This window comes from Papaver somniferum, unplaced genomic scaffold (assembly GCF_003573695.1).
Source record: "Papaver somniferum cultivar HN1 unplaced genomic scaffold, ASM357369v1 unplaced-scaffold_125, whole genome shotgun sequence".
NCBI classification, from domain to species: domain Eukaryota; kingdom Viridiplantae; phylum Streptophyta; class Magnoliopsida; order Ranunculales; family Papaveraceae; genus Papaver; species Papaver somniferum.
The window spans coordinates 6,521,095-6,536,203 of record NW_020621603.1 but is presented as its reverse complement, the minus strand read 5'-3'; positions in this window follow the sequence as shown (position 1 = coordinate 6,536,203).

The following is a 15,109-nucleotide window of genomic DNA, read 5'->3' as shown; positions in this document are numbered from 1 at the left end:
ACAACGGTTAGTAAATGCAGGAAGTAATGGTGAAACGCTCTTTCATTATGGAACATCAATTCCATCAAATTCCATCAATACCAGGCGTTACCACCTCTTCCCATTTAACTCATCCGTTTCTTTTCTTACGGGGCCAGAGTACGTTTCACTTGGACTTGTATAAATAGGTTTTACCTATTTCCACCAAGACACAAGTTTTTGGTCAGGGAGAAATACAACACTCAGAAAAGCAACTCTTGCTAGATTTCTCAAAGCTTTCATCTTCTGATACAAGTCAAGTACTACTCTTCTAGAACTGCTCTGGTCTCAACACTCTCTTTGCTTCCCTCCCTAAACCATCCCTTCTCCTCCTCTTTGTGACCGAAGCAAATCTGGAACGACCATTTCTTGGTTTAGGTCAGATTTGTATAGATTGATCTCTCGAATCTAAAGTACTCCCGTGTAGTACATTTGTTTAGGGTTTTAGATTTGTTTCTCACCCACTCACCGAAATGACCAAATCAGCAGAAACGATTTTCACCCATAAACAATTGGCGACCACAGTGGGAGATTGATCTTTCAGTTACAATATCAGCTTTCAAAAATCGATCTCATACTTCGATCCAGACATCAGGATGGAAGAAACAAGCAATCTATTCAGGTATCTACAACTCGACTTCCAGACAACCTGATTACCAGTCATAAGCCGCAAGAGATGGCTGGGGACTTCACAATAACTGAAAGCAAACGATTCGGTCACCAGGAAACTCCACAAGCGACTGGGGACTTTCCGCAGTCACGAAAACACTGCATACAAAATCGGTTTTACACGGGAAGGATCTTGTTTATATCAGAAGACCCCAGGAAAACTGAGTAAGTCCAGGCTAGACGGAATATATGATTTATTCTTTTAGGTTCTCGATAAGACCATAGTGCTATTTGATCTTATGCCAACTACCGACCCACACTTTCATGAAAGCAATATCCTATTCACAAGTCACAACCAGAGCAATACTATTAAAACCATTCATTTCAAAATAACCCAATATCCTCATAAAATACCAACCATCTATCAAAATCAATCAAACGTTAAAATAGGCACTTTGTTTGCCTTTCAAAAAAAAAAAAAGAGAACCTAAGCGAAAGTTTGGAAAAGACAAAGAAACATTCAAGGAAAGTTATCCAACAGGGGTTTGCTCTTCTTGGAGAAAGACTCCCTTGCATCCTCGAGAGCCGCTCTCTTCAGAGTCAACGTCTTGGACAATTCTTCGACTTCTGCCTCTTGCTGTGCAATTTCATCTGCAGAAAGACTCTCGACTACTATGGTTTTCAATTTCTGGATCTCAGCAAAGCCCTTGACGAACCACGAAGCGTTGAACTTATTTTCTATTCACATATCACGATGATACTTCCAACTGACGATGACATCCTCAGAAACGGTATGGCCGGTTACTTCACACATATCCTCGATGGAAGACAGAGCTTCCTCTACACGTTTGACCAGCGCAAATCGACTGGTGATCTTCTTGGTTGTGGCGATATGTCCATACCTTTCCCATATTTTGGTGTACAACACCTTGTACTTATCCAGCACGCTGAAGCCACCGAACAGAACATGACCTGGATAAGGAACCAAGTACAGGGGATCGAAAGTGGCGCCTGCAACCAGACCCACATCCGGCAAGGGGTTCTCTTCCACGCTTTCGTTGACAGTCGTCAGAGCATTCTCCGTTGTTCGAGCCGCATCCATGCCTTTCGTTTGATCAACCTCCATCTCCGAAGCACCAATAGCAGTCGCTGTAGCTAAAGGCAAATCTTCACAGGCCTCTATCTCAGAACCGTTTCCAGAATCAGATCCTTTCTCAGATCCTTCCTGTAATCTTGAGTTAGACGTTTTCGAAAAAGAAGAAAGAAAGGAAAAGAAAAAAAACATGTGCAATACTCACCGATCCGCTTCCCGAAGAAGATACAGTGTTGCTGCCAGAAGATCTACCTTCGTCTTGTGAACTCTTCTCTTTCTCTGACTCTTCCCTAAAGGGCTCAACACTGACGGCCTTTATCGGAAGAGGTGTTATTTCCTGACGACGAGCAAGCGCAGTAAAGGCGTTCACATTACCGAAACCCTGGTAGGAACAAGATGCAAAAGTTCAGAAACAAAATGAATATTTACACGTTTTAGTTGAGCCAGGGGAGACACCTACCTGAATATTGGAAGAATTAAAAGACACGGGGGTCGCCGAGTCTGTCGAAACCGACCGAAATCCACCAGAGCGATTCTTCGACCTTCGTTCCTTCACCTGGGGACTGTCCACGTTACCAGGCGACTTTCGCTTAGTTGAAGAAGGATCCCTCAACATTGGATGCTTTGTCAAAACCTCAGGGGAGGGTCTACAACGGGCGTTCACCACCATGTGATTCACAAATCCGCATATAGTAAGGAACTCATCTTGCCAGAACTCATTATACTTGAAGGTCGTCGAAGAAACTCTTTCCAAGGGTAAGAAGGGTAGACGCGTACCCGGTACAAGAACGCTGGCATTGAAGACGACCGGCAACGGATTCTCTGAAGCAACTGGCTGACGAGCAAAGGGGGTCCCTTGGTCTAAACCCATGTGACGGGCAGCACGATCAATATTATAAGAAGCCACTTGGAAAGACCTCCTAAAGAAAGACGGCATACAACCAGACGTGCAACTCCGCATAAACAAGTTTTCACCAACACTCAGGTTACCTTCGGAAAGCAAAGTCATATTTGGAGCAGAAGCAAAGGTGTTAACCTGAACTACAGACGCATGCACTGGGGCCCACAGACGAAAATTGACTTCGTGCGACTTGTCAAGGAACCTAATCAAGTTCAATCCGACTCTTGGACGCCTGTTCACCCATCGGAGAATTCTTGAGCCATCCCAACTCACGAGAAGTGAAGGAAACGGCTTCGGAGCATATTTCTCAAAATGCTCCCACAACCACGCTTGAAGGAAGGCAACATGGGCATACGAGTCCACTTTCATATAACCGTTTGAAACACGCATGTCCGCAACCAGGTGATCAAGATGTGTATACAGAGAACCAAGGAACAAGCTACCAATGCGGAGAACTATGCCTTTAACTAAATTTATGGCAATCATCAGAAGCTCTTGTCTTATCTCTTTCTTGCTGGAACCGTCATCGAAAACATCCCTGGACAACCAGAGAGCCAAGAATGCCGCAACATGAAATATACTATTCTTTTGGCTCGGGTCTAGCTCATCCGGGAACCATTGGGACACCCACCAGCAGTAGAAGCACTTTTCGTTCTCTCTCCGAACGAAATCCTTCGACTTCGCAACAAGAGTGGCTCGCATCTTTTCTTCATCTTCTGTCAGTTGGATATTTAGGTTTCCTGTTATGGGAAGATTCAACATAAGAGCCACGCTTTCTAAGGAGAAAGTCATTTCACCCCACCTACATACGACTGTATGAGTGTCCGGACACCATCTAGAGATAAAGGCAACTAAACCAGGAATATCCTTCCTAATTTGAAGACTTGCAGATGCCCTAACAACATCAATGATCTGCGCTCGGGCCAAGTTAGCACTTATGTGTTCCTGGATCACCATAAACTCAATCCACTTGTCGAAGGAGCGCAACGGGCTTTGACACATTCTAAAGTCAATATGAGAAGCAAAATACTCTCCTCTATGAAGACAAAACCGTATTACACTCTCTGGTCGGACTGAACGGGTCCTCCTTTCATCTTCTGAACCGGTCAAGAGGATCGGCACGAAATTGGGATAATTTTTTCGGGCTGCGACAAGGGGCTTTGTGAAGAATTCATCATCCGTGTTTGGCTTAGAACTACTAACGTCTTTTAGTAAAGCAAGACTTTGCCTGGGTGACATCTTGCCAGAGTTTCTTGTGTTGTTTTGCTAGCAAGGTATCTACATCAAAAAGGAAAGACAAGAAGAAATTATCACCCACACACGGCTACACCAAAATAAGGGAAAACCCTAAGTGTTGATGGTGGATTTTCATTTTAAGGCTAAAACTATGAAAGCCCAAATTATGCGCTAACATCCTGCAAAGGATAAAGCCACTGATAAAATGGTGAATACTTCCTCACTGTAAACTTATAGCATTATCAATTAATGCATGACCAGTATTGTATTTCCTGTACTGCTCCACTCTCATTATTGGTGCGGCATGACGACTGAGCGAGTGTTGCTCTCAGCAGAGCAACACGAATCTCCAAGCGTTAATAATGAAGCATATACGAAATACTCGTACATGCTGCAATTCTCGGAGTGTTATACCAACCCGATCGAGCATCTGGACTGTCTACGACAGTCTTGGAAATAATCACGACCACGCAAGTCGTCTACAAAGGTGCAAAGTCACGCTTGACAAAACATCACCAAACGCCAGGCCAGAATGGATATCCAGACTGGTGTGGAGCATCTTGGAAAAGCTTGTGCGCACAAGACCGCCTATGGTAGTCTCAAATTCATCATGACCATCCAACTTCACCAGCATGGTTGGACGGCGTAGATTATCCCATAACCGGTTAGGCAAAGCTTGTCCTGTACACTGGCGGACCTTCTTCATACCTGCATGACTGACTCTTCCCTAACCTGACCAGATTGCAATATACGATTGTCCGAAGTTGGGTCAGCTTGGAGAATTGAGGGTTGCAGAAAAGTCCACTAAAAACCTAAAATTGATCACGACCATCCAACTTCACCAGCATGGTTGGATGGCTTAGATTAACCCTGAGGTGGTCGGACACATACCAACGCACTCAGCACAGGCCTAATAAGTGCCCCCACACAATCAGCCTCTTCTGATGAGGTATATAAGACGTATTTTCGGTTAGCCAAACTATCTAACACGCGACCGACCAAAAACCCTAATTAGGGTTTGTGTCGCAAATCGATCACGCATTTTCTCCTGCTCGAATGAAGGGTCCAGGAATAGAATAAGCAGGTACGGTGAGTATCAACACGATCATTATGGGCCCACCTATCTCCACACTTGATCGGCCAAGGCATACCATGACTGGTTGCCTCGATTCGCACGCCCAAACTAGGCGTGGTCACACTTCCCAATTGCGAACCAATCTCGACCACTCAACTTCGCCGGACAAATTGAGTGGCTTATATCATGTTTCTATGGGACAATAAGGTACATACGTGTACACCAGCCCACCGTATGCACGCCTGACTGATCGACCAAGACCGACCACGCTTGGTCGTCTCGAAACACGCGCCCGAAGTAGGCATGACGCGCGACCTTTGCGGCATGATATTTCTGTCCCAAATAAATCTCAGCCATTCCTCTTTGCCTGACAAATTCATTGGTCTAGATTGAACCTTCATGAGACAGTGAGGTATAGGCGCCTACGCCAGCATGCCGTCTACACACATGCCCGATCGGCCCTTCCAAATATGTCTCCCACGCTTGGATTCGACCAAGATAAAGGTTGGTGTTTGAGCACCTCCTAAACCCTAATCCAACGGTCACAGATGTGGGTCGCAATCCATCTTGTCCGTCCAAGTTCATCATCTTGGATGGACATCCTAAGACATGAGTTAGGCGACCAGTGAGGCATCACCACAATCACCGTCCACCACTCTTCCACACAAAGTGATCGTCCAAGTCAGGATTTACCTGTACAGCCTCCAAACGATAACTCGAAGATGGCTATACATGCATCTATTTTAAGACGCTTAATCGTGACTTACTCCGTTAAGCCTTAAAACAACGATGCTTCACACATGCTGATTACATTCGATGCATTACTTGCATAGAATACACATGATATTTCACAAGTATCGACTTCCTAAATAACTTAGTTATTTAATCTAGCATCACATGCTACCTTTTGTGGGTCCCACGATCCACACACTCGAGACATTAATCATGTCACAAACTGGGGGATACATACTGGGGTATTGGTCTGACGGTTTACAACGTGCAGCGCACAACGCGCCATGACAAGAATGTGTCAGGAAGACATGGACGGTTAGTGATGATGTGAGAAGTGGGCAAGACTAATCGTGTGACACTAACACACGCAACTCCACTACTCCACCACTCCACTTTCTCCACTTCCCATGAGAGACGTGGGTAAGGCTCAATGACTTGTATAAATAGGTTCTCCTCCCTATTTCAAAAAAACACAAGACAGAAACCAAGTGTTGATACAACCATATCCAAACACCAGAACTGATAGCTTACATTCTACAAGCCAGTTCAGCTTTCTGATACAAGTCATACACAGCCAACACCTTCACAATCTCAACACCTTCTTCGCTTACCTCCCTAAGATCAACCCCATCTCCTTCACTTTCTGACCAAAGCAAGTCTGGAACTTCCATTTCTTGGTTTAGGCCATAGTTGTACAAATTGATTTCTCGAATCACAAGCACTCCCGTGCAGTACATTTGTTTAGGGTTTAGATTCATTTCTCATCCACACACCCCAAATTACCAAAACCGGCAGAAATGGTTTTCACCCATAAACAATTGGCGACCACAGTGGAGGTTAATCTCTCGGTTGTAAAGTCAATTTCTTCAAAATCCGATTCAAATTCATCAATTTCGAAGGGGTAGATCTTAGATTTAATTCAATCATCAACCTGTTTCAAGATGGTAGAACTTAGGTCAGGATCAGCAATCAATTCTGATGGAGCTAGTGCGGATAACACTCTTGGTATCGATGTACCTGTCAGTGGAGCTACTGTGGTCAATACATCCCGTGGAGTCGTATCTTCTACTACCAACTCCAGCGGAGCAAGAGATGTTCCTGTAAGTGTAACACCTCCTATCACCATAGCTAGAGCAGCCGAAAATCCTCAAGTGTAACGCCTCGGGCAGTCACCAGGGCAACAGCTTCCACTCCTTCATCATAAGGATGAGGAGCCGGAGGGACGAGAGGAGGACCATCTCTCATTATTATCGCAGACTTGACGGAGAGGCAGGAAGCTCTTGCTAAGACTCAAACGGATATGGCTGCAACTCAGAAGGAGGTACTCACTTTCCTTGAAACTTTAACTGAACGATTACCACAAGATTCACGACAATCCGGAGCAGGCATCTCCATCCTGACCCACATCAATTAAGAAACTCGTGTTGCTCCTGAACGCCCAAGAGAAAGGGACCATCCTTCCAACTTCATCACACGTGAGGACCCGGAACGACTTCTCCAAAACCGAGGAAAAGGAGATCCAACAGATGTACACCAGCATCAGCCGCCGTACCCTCAAGATGTGCAACGAATTCCTCTTCCAAGAGGATACACCTCTCTTCAGTTCTCCCTTTACGAAGGTACTGGTAATGCTCGTGAACATATCTCTCGATTCTTGGAATCCCTGTGGGAGCATGAATACAATCATGTTCTCCGTCTGAAAAAATTCTCAAAGTCACTTACGGGAAGGGCATACACCTGGTACAACAACATCGCGCCTAACAGCATATCCAGTTGGGACGAGATGGTCAGTCCTTTCTACAGAAAGTATTTCTTCGTATCTGAACATATCACCTTTTCAGACCTGGGAAGAGTTTTTCAGCGGAACAACGAGCATCTGAACGACTTCGTTAAGAGGTTCAGAACTCAAGCACTGGATTGTCACGGGTCACCGAACGCCAATTCGTAGAGCTGTGCATTAATGGGATGATACCCATATAACGCGCTTTATTAGAGAACTTGGGCTTTGAAACGTTCTCTGAGCTCCATGAAGCTGCCAAACGCTCAGCCACAACTGCACCAGAATTGCTAGAGAGAACCAGGGTTGTTCGAAGCGAAGATCCACGTGAGATTCGAGGAAGCAGGCGTCTCACGAACAAGCAATACAACACTGGTCCTTCTGAAAGTGTGGTGGGCGGAGGAGGAAAAAGGAAATCTTCAACAACAGAACAACAAGCCAAGCGTACATCTCCGGCACACACGACTTCGTCTAGGAAGGGAGCGAACAAAGCTCCTTCACAATACACCGAAGATGCATGCTTCTCTTTCCCCATGAATGAATTAATGAAACTCTTAGAAGCATGGATTCAAGACGACTCCATCAAGATGCCTCCTATCAGACGTCCACCAACTGAAAAATACATAGTGAACCCCAAGTACTGACCCTACCATAGGTTTGTCCATCATCCGATCAAAGATTGCAACAGGCTGAAACAAATCTTCAGATAGAAGATAGAGGCAGGAAAACTCCAACTAGGGAATGAAGGTGTTCATAGAGATCCTCTTCCTGTCATGAACTGCATGATTTACGGGGATTCTGTTCGCAAGACTGTACAATCTATGATGGAGCGCTTGTGTGAAATCTTATATTTCTCCAAGGAACAGCGCCAGGACATATTTGCATCCCTCAACCGCGTTGTATCAGGCAGGTGTTTGTATCCAGAAAAGGAAGCAGTCCCGAAACCTCAATCCTTCCTGGAAGATGCAAGCAGGGGAAACTGGGGACTCTTAACCGTCACTCTTTTGAAGGATGTCGAGTTTGATAGCACATTAATTGATACGGCCTCCGAATTCAACAACATCACTCTCAAGACCTTGAAAGCAGGAAGCTACTCGCAGCCAACCTGTGATTAAGACTCCAGAAGGAGACCTTGGAGATGCATATGGATACATCGATCTTGAAGTTAAATTGGGTGATGCCTCGACACAAGCAAAGTTCTACATAGTCAAAGAACATCCCAGTTACGACATGATCCTAGGACGCTCTTGGGTACATCACAACAAGACAACACTGGGAGTTTATCCTCTACCATCCTCGATACCTGAAAGGATCTCCAACAAGCCGTATGGACTTGAAGACTGTCTGTTTCCGCACCATCTGCATCTCTCCAATGTGATACAACTTCCAGGAGAGTGCCCGTCAGCATACATTAAAGGGTTCCGAGCCCAAGTAAGTTTTATTACGCAACCCTTTTTGCAACCAATCACTCCTCACCCTGACAAGCATTGGGGACTGGTTCCAACTAACAAACCAACCCCGGCTAAGAGATGTGAATGGGAGGCCGTCCCCTTCAAGCTTTTTATCAAAATCTTAGAGGATGTCTCGGTCAAAGATGATAACGCCAAGATCCAGGCATCTGCACGCCAAAACCCATTTGGAATTGGAGATCTGGTGACGAAGACGGCTACATTCAAGGTTGGGAGCATGACGGTGAAAGTAACCAATCCACCTGACTCACCCACTGAAAGAGAGGATGAACCATACATGGTAGAAGACGTTATCCTAGGAGTCTACTGCAAGCTCATCAACGCTGACAAACTGGAAGGCGTAACAATTCACTCGCGATGGCTCAAATCATACCGCACGTAAGACGTTGTGCTACCACTTTCCAGCGTCCTCCACACTTTAAAACGTTGTGCTATTTTCTCCAGCGTGTCTTTTTACAATTACCTTTTCATGTCATATTTGTAATTCCTCCAGAAATTGATTGCAATACTTGCATTCATAATTAGGGTTTCAATTTTCAATTTCAAATTAATTGAAGTATTATTTCCATCCAATAACTTCTTTACCCCTAAAGGAAGACACAAAGTCCTGAGTCAGCCTAAAACCCATTAGAGCAAGCCAGAGAAGGAAACCCTAAGTAAACATTTCGTAAGAAGTTAAGGAAATAGAATATATGCGGAAAAGGAAGATTCTTTGAGCCATTCACCCACCAAGACCAGGGAGATCTCACGTCAGGAGCACATACAGGTCCGTGGTATTCCATTATGACATTATTTCTTTTATCATAAAGCATCACATACATATGAAGGAACACCATTGCGCCTGAAAGGGTTCAGATGTAGTCTTAACAAAGGATTATAACATAAAAACCTTTATTCAAGCAAGCAAACAAAAGATCCTGGACTCATCCACCACTGAGTACAAGGAAGATGTTTATGAATTACGGGAATGTATTTAAAGAGAAAGAGAAGAAAAAAGCCTAGCCGTCAACAAGGTCGACCGCGTCAGCACCACTACTAGGTCCTGCTTCAACGCCATCACCATCGTGGGCCGTTACTGCTTTTTCCTTCGAATCTTCCGCTTCAGATGATTCCGCAGCAACGCTCTTCGTCACAATATCATCGGAAGGAGCAGCTTACATGTCTTCCTCAAAGGCCACATCAACATCAGAGATTGTGTTGGATGCTTTCAGACACTCAGGTTCATCTGTGTCAGAATCAAGGATTATAACACCGTCGTTGATTGGATAATCACACGTATCTTCACCAGGAGGGTGTCTATGTTCAACCCTCCGCCTCTTTAACCGTGCTGCAAACCTCTCTATCCTTGCGCTCACTGGTGCACGCAACGCTTCATCGCGCCTCCATCCCTCCTCCATGTCAATTGCAGCTGAAAGGGCACAGATACGTCCCCTGGCAATACGCAGATGCAGAACAGACATCCCCCGTATAGCACGACCGACTTCGCGAAGTGGGACATCGATTTTATCCATTACTTCTTCGAGCACATTAGCTTCGGTCTTGTCAACTTCGAAACTTTTTTCTGGAGAAGTTACAGAATGATCATCGCTCACCGCTTCCATGACAAGCTACAAAGAAGAAGAAGAAGTTGTGAGCACAAAAAAAAAAGTGTATATCATCATCAGATCAGATAAGTGCGGAGCAGTACCTGGGATATACAACTACGAGACGAGAGGAACCCTTGGAATTTATATCTCGCAAGTCAGCAGAATCTCAGGAGAAAAGGGGTCTTTACTTGCCACCTATAAAGGCTACTGATTCGGGATAGTGATCAACGATGCTTATCGGATATATCTGGGAAAAGCTACCGTGCAACGAGGGGAGTACACCCAGCTCAATAAGAGGGCCAAGATCCATCAGGACTTCCCGGGGAGCACGACCTCCATCTACGCGGTAAATATGTACTCATTCGGTCATTTCCGTATACAAATTTATCACCATCTCATGCTTACCCCACAATAGTTTAACCATTATTTGCTAGGCAGGGGACTTAATGTTGATGGTGGATTTTCATTTTACGGCTAAAACTATGAAAGCCCAAATTATGCGCTAACATCCTGCAAAGGATAAATCCACTGATAAAATGGTGAATACTTCCTCACTGTAAACTTATAACATTATCAATTAATGCATGACCAGCCTTGTATTTCCTGTACTGCTCCACTCTCATTATTGGTGCGGCATGACGACAGAGTGTTGCTCTCAGCAGAGAAACACGAATCTCCAAGCGTTAATAATGAAGCACATACGAAATACCCGTACAGGCTGCAATTCTCGGAGCGTTATACTAACCCGATCGAGCATCTCGACTGTCTACGACAGTCTTGGAAATAATCACGACCACGCAAGTCGGCCACAAAGGTGCAAAGTCACGCCTGACAAAATTATCACCAAATTCCATCCCTGAATGGATATCCAGACTGGTGTGGAGCAGCTTGGAAAAGCTTATGCGCACAAGACTGCCTACGGCAGTCTCAAATTCATCATGACCGTCCAACTTCACCAGCATGGTTGGATGGGGTAGATTATCCCATAACCGGTTAGGCAACGCTTGTCCTGTACACCGGCGGACCTTCTTCCGACCTGCATGACCGACTCTTCCCTAACCTGACCAGATAGCAATATACGATTTTCCGAAGTTGGGTCAGCGTGGAGAATTGAGGGTCGCATAAAAGTCCACTAAAAACCTAAAATTGATCACGACCATCCAACTTCACCATCATGGTTGGATGGCTTAGATTAACCCTGAGGTGGTCGGACACATACCACGGCACTCAGCACCGACCTAATAAGTGCCCCACATAATCGGCCTCTCCAGATGAGGTATATAACACGTATTTTCGGTTCTAACACGCGGCCGGCCAAAAACCCTAATTAGGGTTTGTGTCGCAAATCGATCACGAGCGTCCATTTTCTCCTGATCGATTGAAGGGTCCAGGAATAGACTAAGCAGGTCCGGTGAGTATCAACACGATCACTGTGGGCCCACCTATCTCCGCACTCGATCGTCCAAGGCATACCATGACTGGTTGCCTCGATTCGCATGCCCAAACTAGGCGTGGTCACACTTCCCAATTGCAAACTAATCTCAACCGCTCAATTTCGCCGGAAAAATTGAGTGGCTTATATCACGTTTATATGGGACGATAAGGTACAGACGTGTACACCAGTCCGCCGTCTGCATGCCTGACTGATCGTCCAAGACCGACCAGGCTTGGTCGTATCGAAACACGCGCCCGAAATAGGCATGACGCGCGGCCTTTGCGGCATGAGATTTCTGTCGCAAATCAATCTCAGCCATTCCTCTTTGCCTGACAAATTCAGTGGTCTAGATTGCACCTTCATGAGACAGTGAGGTATAGGCGCATACGCCAGCATGCCGTCTACACACATGCCCGATCGGCCCTGCAAAATATGTCTCCCACGCTTGGATTCGACCAAGCTAAAGGTTGGTGTTTGAGCACCTCCTAAACCCTAATCCGACGGTCGCATATGTGGGTCGTAATCCATCTTGTACGTCCAAGTTCACCATCTTGGACGGAAAACCTAAGACAGGAGTTAGGCGACCAGTGAGGCATCACCACAATCACCGTCCACCACTCTTCCACACAAAGTGATCGGCCAAGTCAGGACTTACCTGTACAACCTCCAAACGATCACTCAAAGATGGCTAGACATGCATCTATTTTAAGACGCTGAATCGTGACTTACTTCGTTAAGCCTTAAAACAGCGATGTTTCACACATGCTGATTACATTCGATGCATTACCTGCATAGAATACACACGATATTTCACAAATATCGACTTCCTAAATAACTTAGTTATTTAATATAGCATCACATTCTACCTTTTGTGGGTCCCACGATCCACACACTCGAGACATTAATCATGTCACAAACTGGGGGATACATACTGGGGTATTGGTCTAGCGGTTTACAGCGTGCAGCACAACGCACCATCACAAGAATGTGTCAGGAAGACATGGACGGTTAGTGATGATGGGAGAAGTGGGCAAGACTAATCGTGTGACACTAACACATGCAACTCCACTACTCCATCAATCCACTTTCTCCACTTCCCATGAGAGACGTGGGTAAGGCTCAATGACTTGTATAAATAGGTTCTCCTCCCTATTTCAAAATAGCACAAGACAGAAACCAAGTGTTGATACAACCGTATCCAAACACCAGAACCGATAGCTTACATTCTGCAAGCCAGTTCAGCTTTCTGATACAAGTCATACATAGCCAACACCTTCACAATCTCAACACCTTCTTCGCTTCCCTCCCTAAGATCAACCCCATTTCCTTCACTTTGTGACCGAAGAAAGTCTGGAACGTCCAATTCTTGGTTTAGGCCAGAGTTGTACAGATTGGTTTCTCGAATCACAAGCACTCCCTTGCAGTGCATTTGTTTAGGGTTTAGATTCATTTCTCATCCACACACCCCAAATTACCAAAACCGGCAGAAATAGTTTTCACCCATAAACACTAAGCAACTAGGTTTTCACAAACACACTGCCTTAGTATTCATGACGAAAGCCTACAGGTTCACGAGAATCACATTTATGACTAAGTTCTACGAAGATATGGAAGAACAGTATTTTCTACGGATTCATGCGAAGCATATATACAGCTAGAGTTTTGCATGACAAAAAAAAAAACAAGGAAGAATTAATTTGAGAAAGAGCGCCGGAAGACATACCTGGAATGTTAACTCGCCCTACCACTTTGTTGATAACGCAAAGATATGTAGAAACAAAGGTACAAAATAAAAGGTGGATAACCTCTTTTATAGGCGTGATAGTTGGGGACTTCGAATAAGGGAAGGATTCCCTTTCCAAAGACGTGCATCAAGAAAGGCAGTCGGGCCCGCAATAGCAAGCTTGGCCACTTCCCAAAAATGCACGCATCTTCCTTCTATCACCGCTCCTACCAAGTGCTCAATGCCGGCCTTGCCAAAATCCGCGCCGGCCAGCCAATCCGCGCCAGCCTTGCCAGTCTGCGCTAGCCATGCCTTCCTCGCCAACGCCATGCTATGCCAAACGGCCCACGCCCATTTTAAGCCCATTTGTACTGACAAGCCCCATTCGTCACAAGTCTATGCTAGCAGCTCCGCCTCGCGTTCCAAAGCCTGGCCCCAAAGACACCTAGTCATATTGGGATTTGTGCAAAGCATCCAGATACGAGGATTTTGGATTCTTACTTACATCTCGAAAAAGGTCAGACAAATCTTCTCGGCCCTCTTTTACGACTTACTGTCTCAAATCTATCCTCGTCTGTCACCATCTTATGCTTACCTCGCAACAAGGCCCCTACTCCAAGCTAAGCAGGGGACTTAATGATAATGGTGGTTTTTGAACAAGGGGTAAAACCGTAAAACCTCACGTATAGCATGGCATCACCGGTGACACTAGCACATTATTAGAGCATTTAACGCGCTTATGTCAAAATTACCAGGGTACCCTTTTTCAAATACTAAATTAGGGTTTCGATGCGCGAAACCCTAAGTTCACACATACATCACAACCATTACACAAAAAGGATGGCAAACATGCAAAATGCACGCACCGTGCAAGCATCGCGCAGAACATAGCAATTGCACGTACCGTGCAATCGCTGCGCAAAAGCATAGCAATCATGCCACTCACACATGTCACGCAACATGCCAAATGCACGTACCGTGCAAACATCGCGCAAAACATAGCAATTGCACGTACCGTGCAATCATTGCGCAAAAGCATGGCAAACATGCCAAATGCACGCACCGTGCACTCATCACACAAAACATAGCAATTGCATGTACCATGCAATCATTGTGCAAAATATGGCAAGCATGCAAAAACTACAAATAACGCGCAACCGTTGCGCTAAATATGGCAACCACGCCAAACCGCAAAGCAACGCGCAATCATCACGTTAACCATGCCAAAAATCCAAAACACACCTCCATTGGAACATGCCGTGCAACCCTTGCAACCTGGCATGCCAAGCCATGCAACCTAGGGCCAAAGCCGCCACACGCGCCATTGGCACATGTCGTGCAACCCTTGCAACCTGGCATGCCAAGCCGTGCAACCTAGGGACAAAGCCGCCACACGCGCCATTGGCACATGTCGTGCAACCCTTGCAACCTGGCATGCCAAGTCGTGCAACCTAG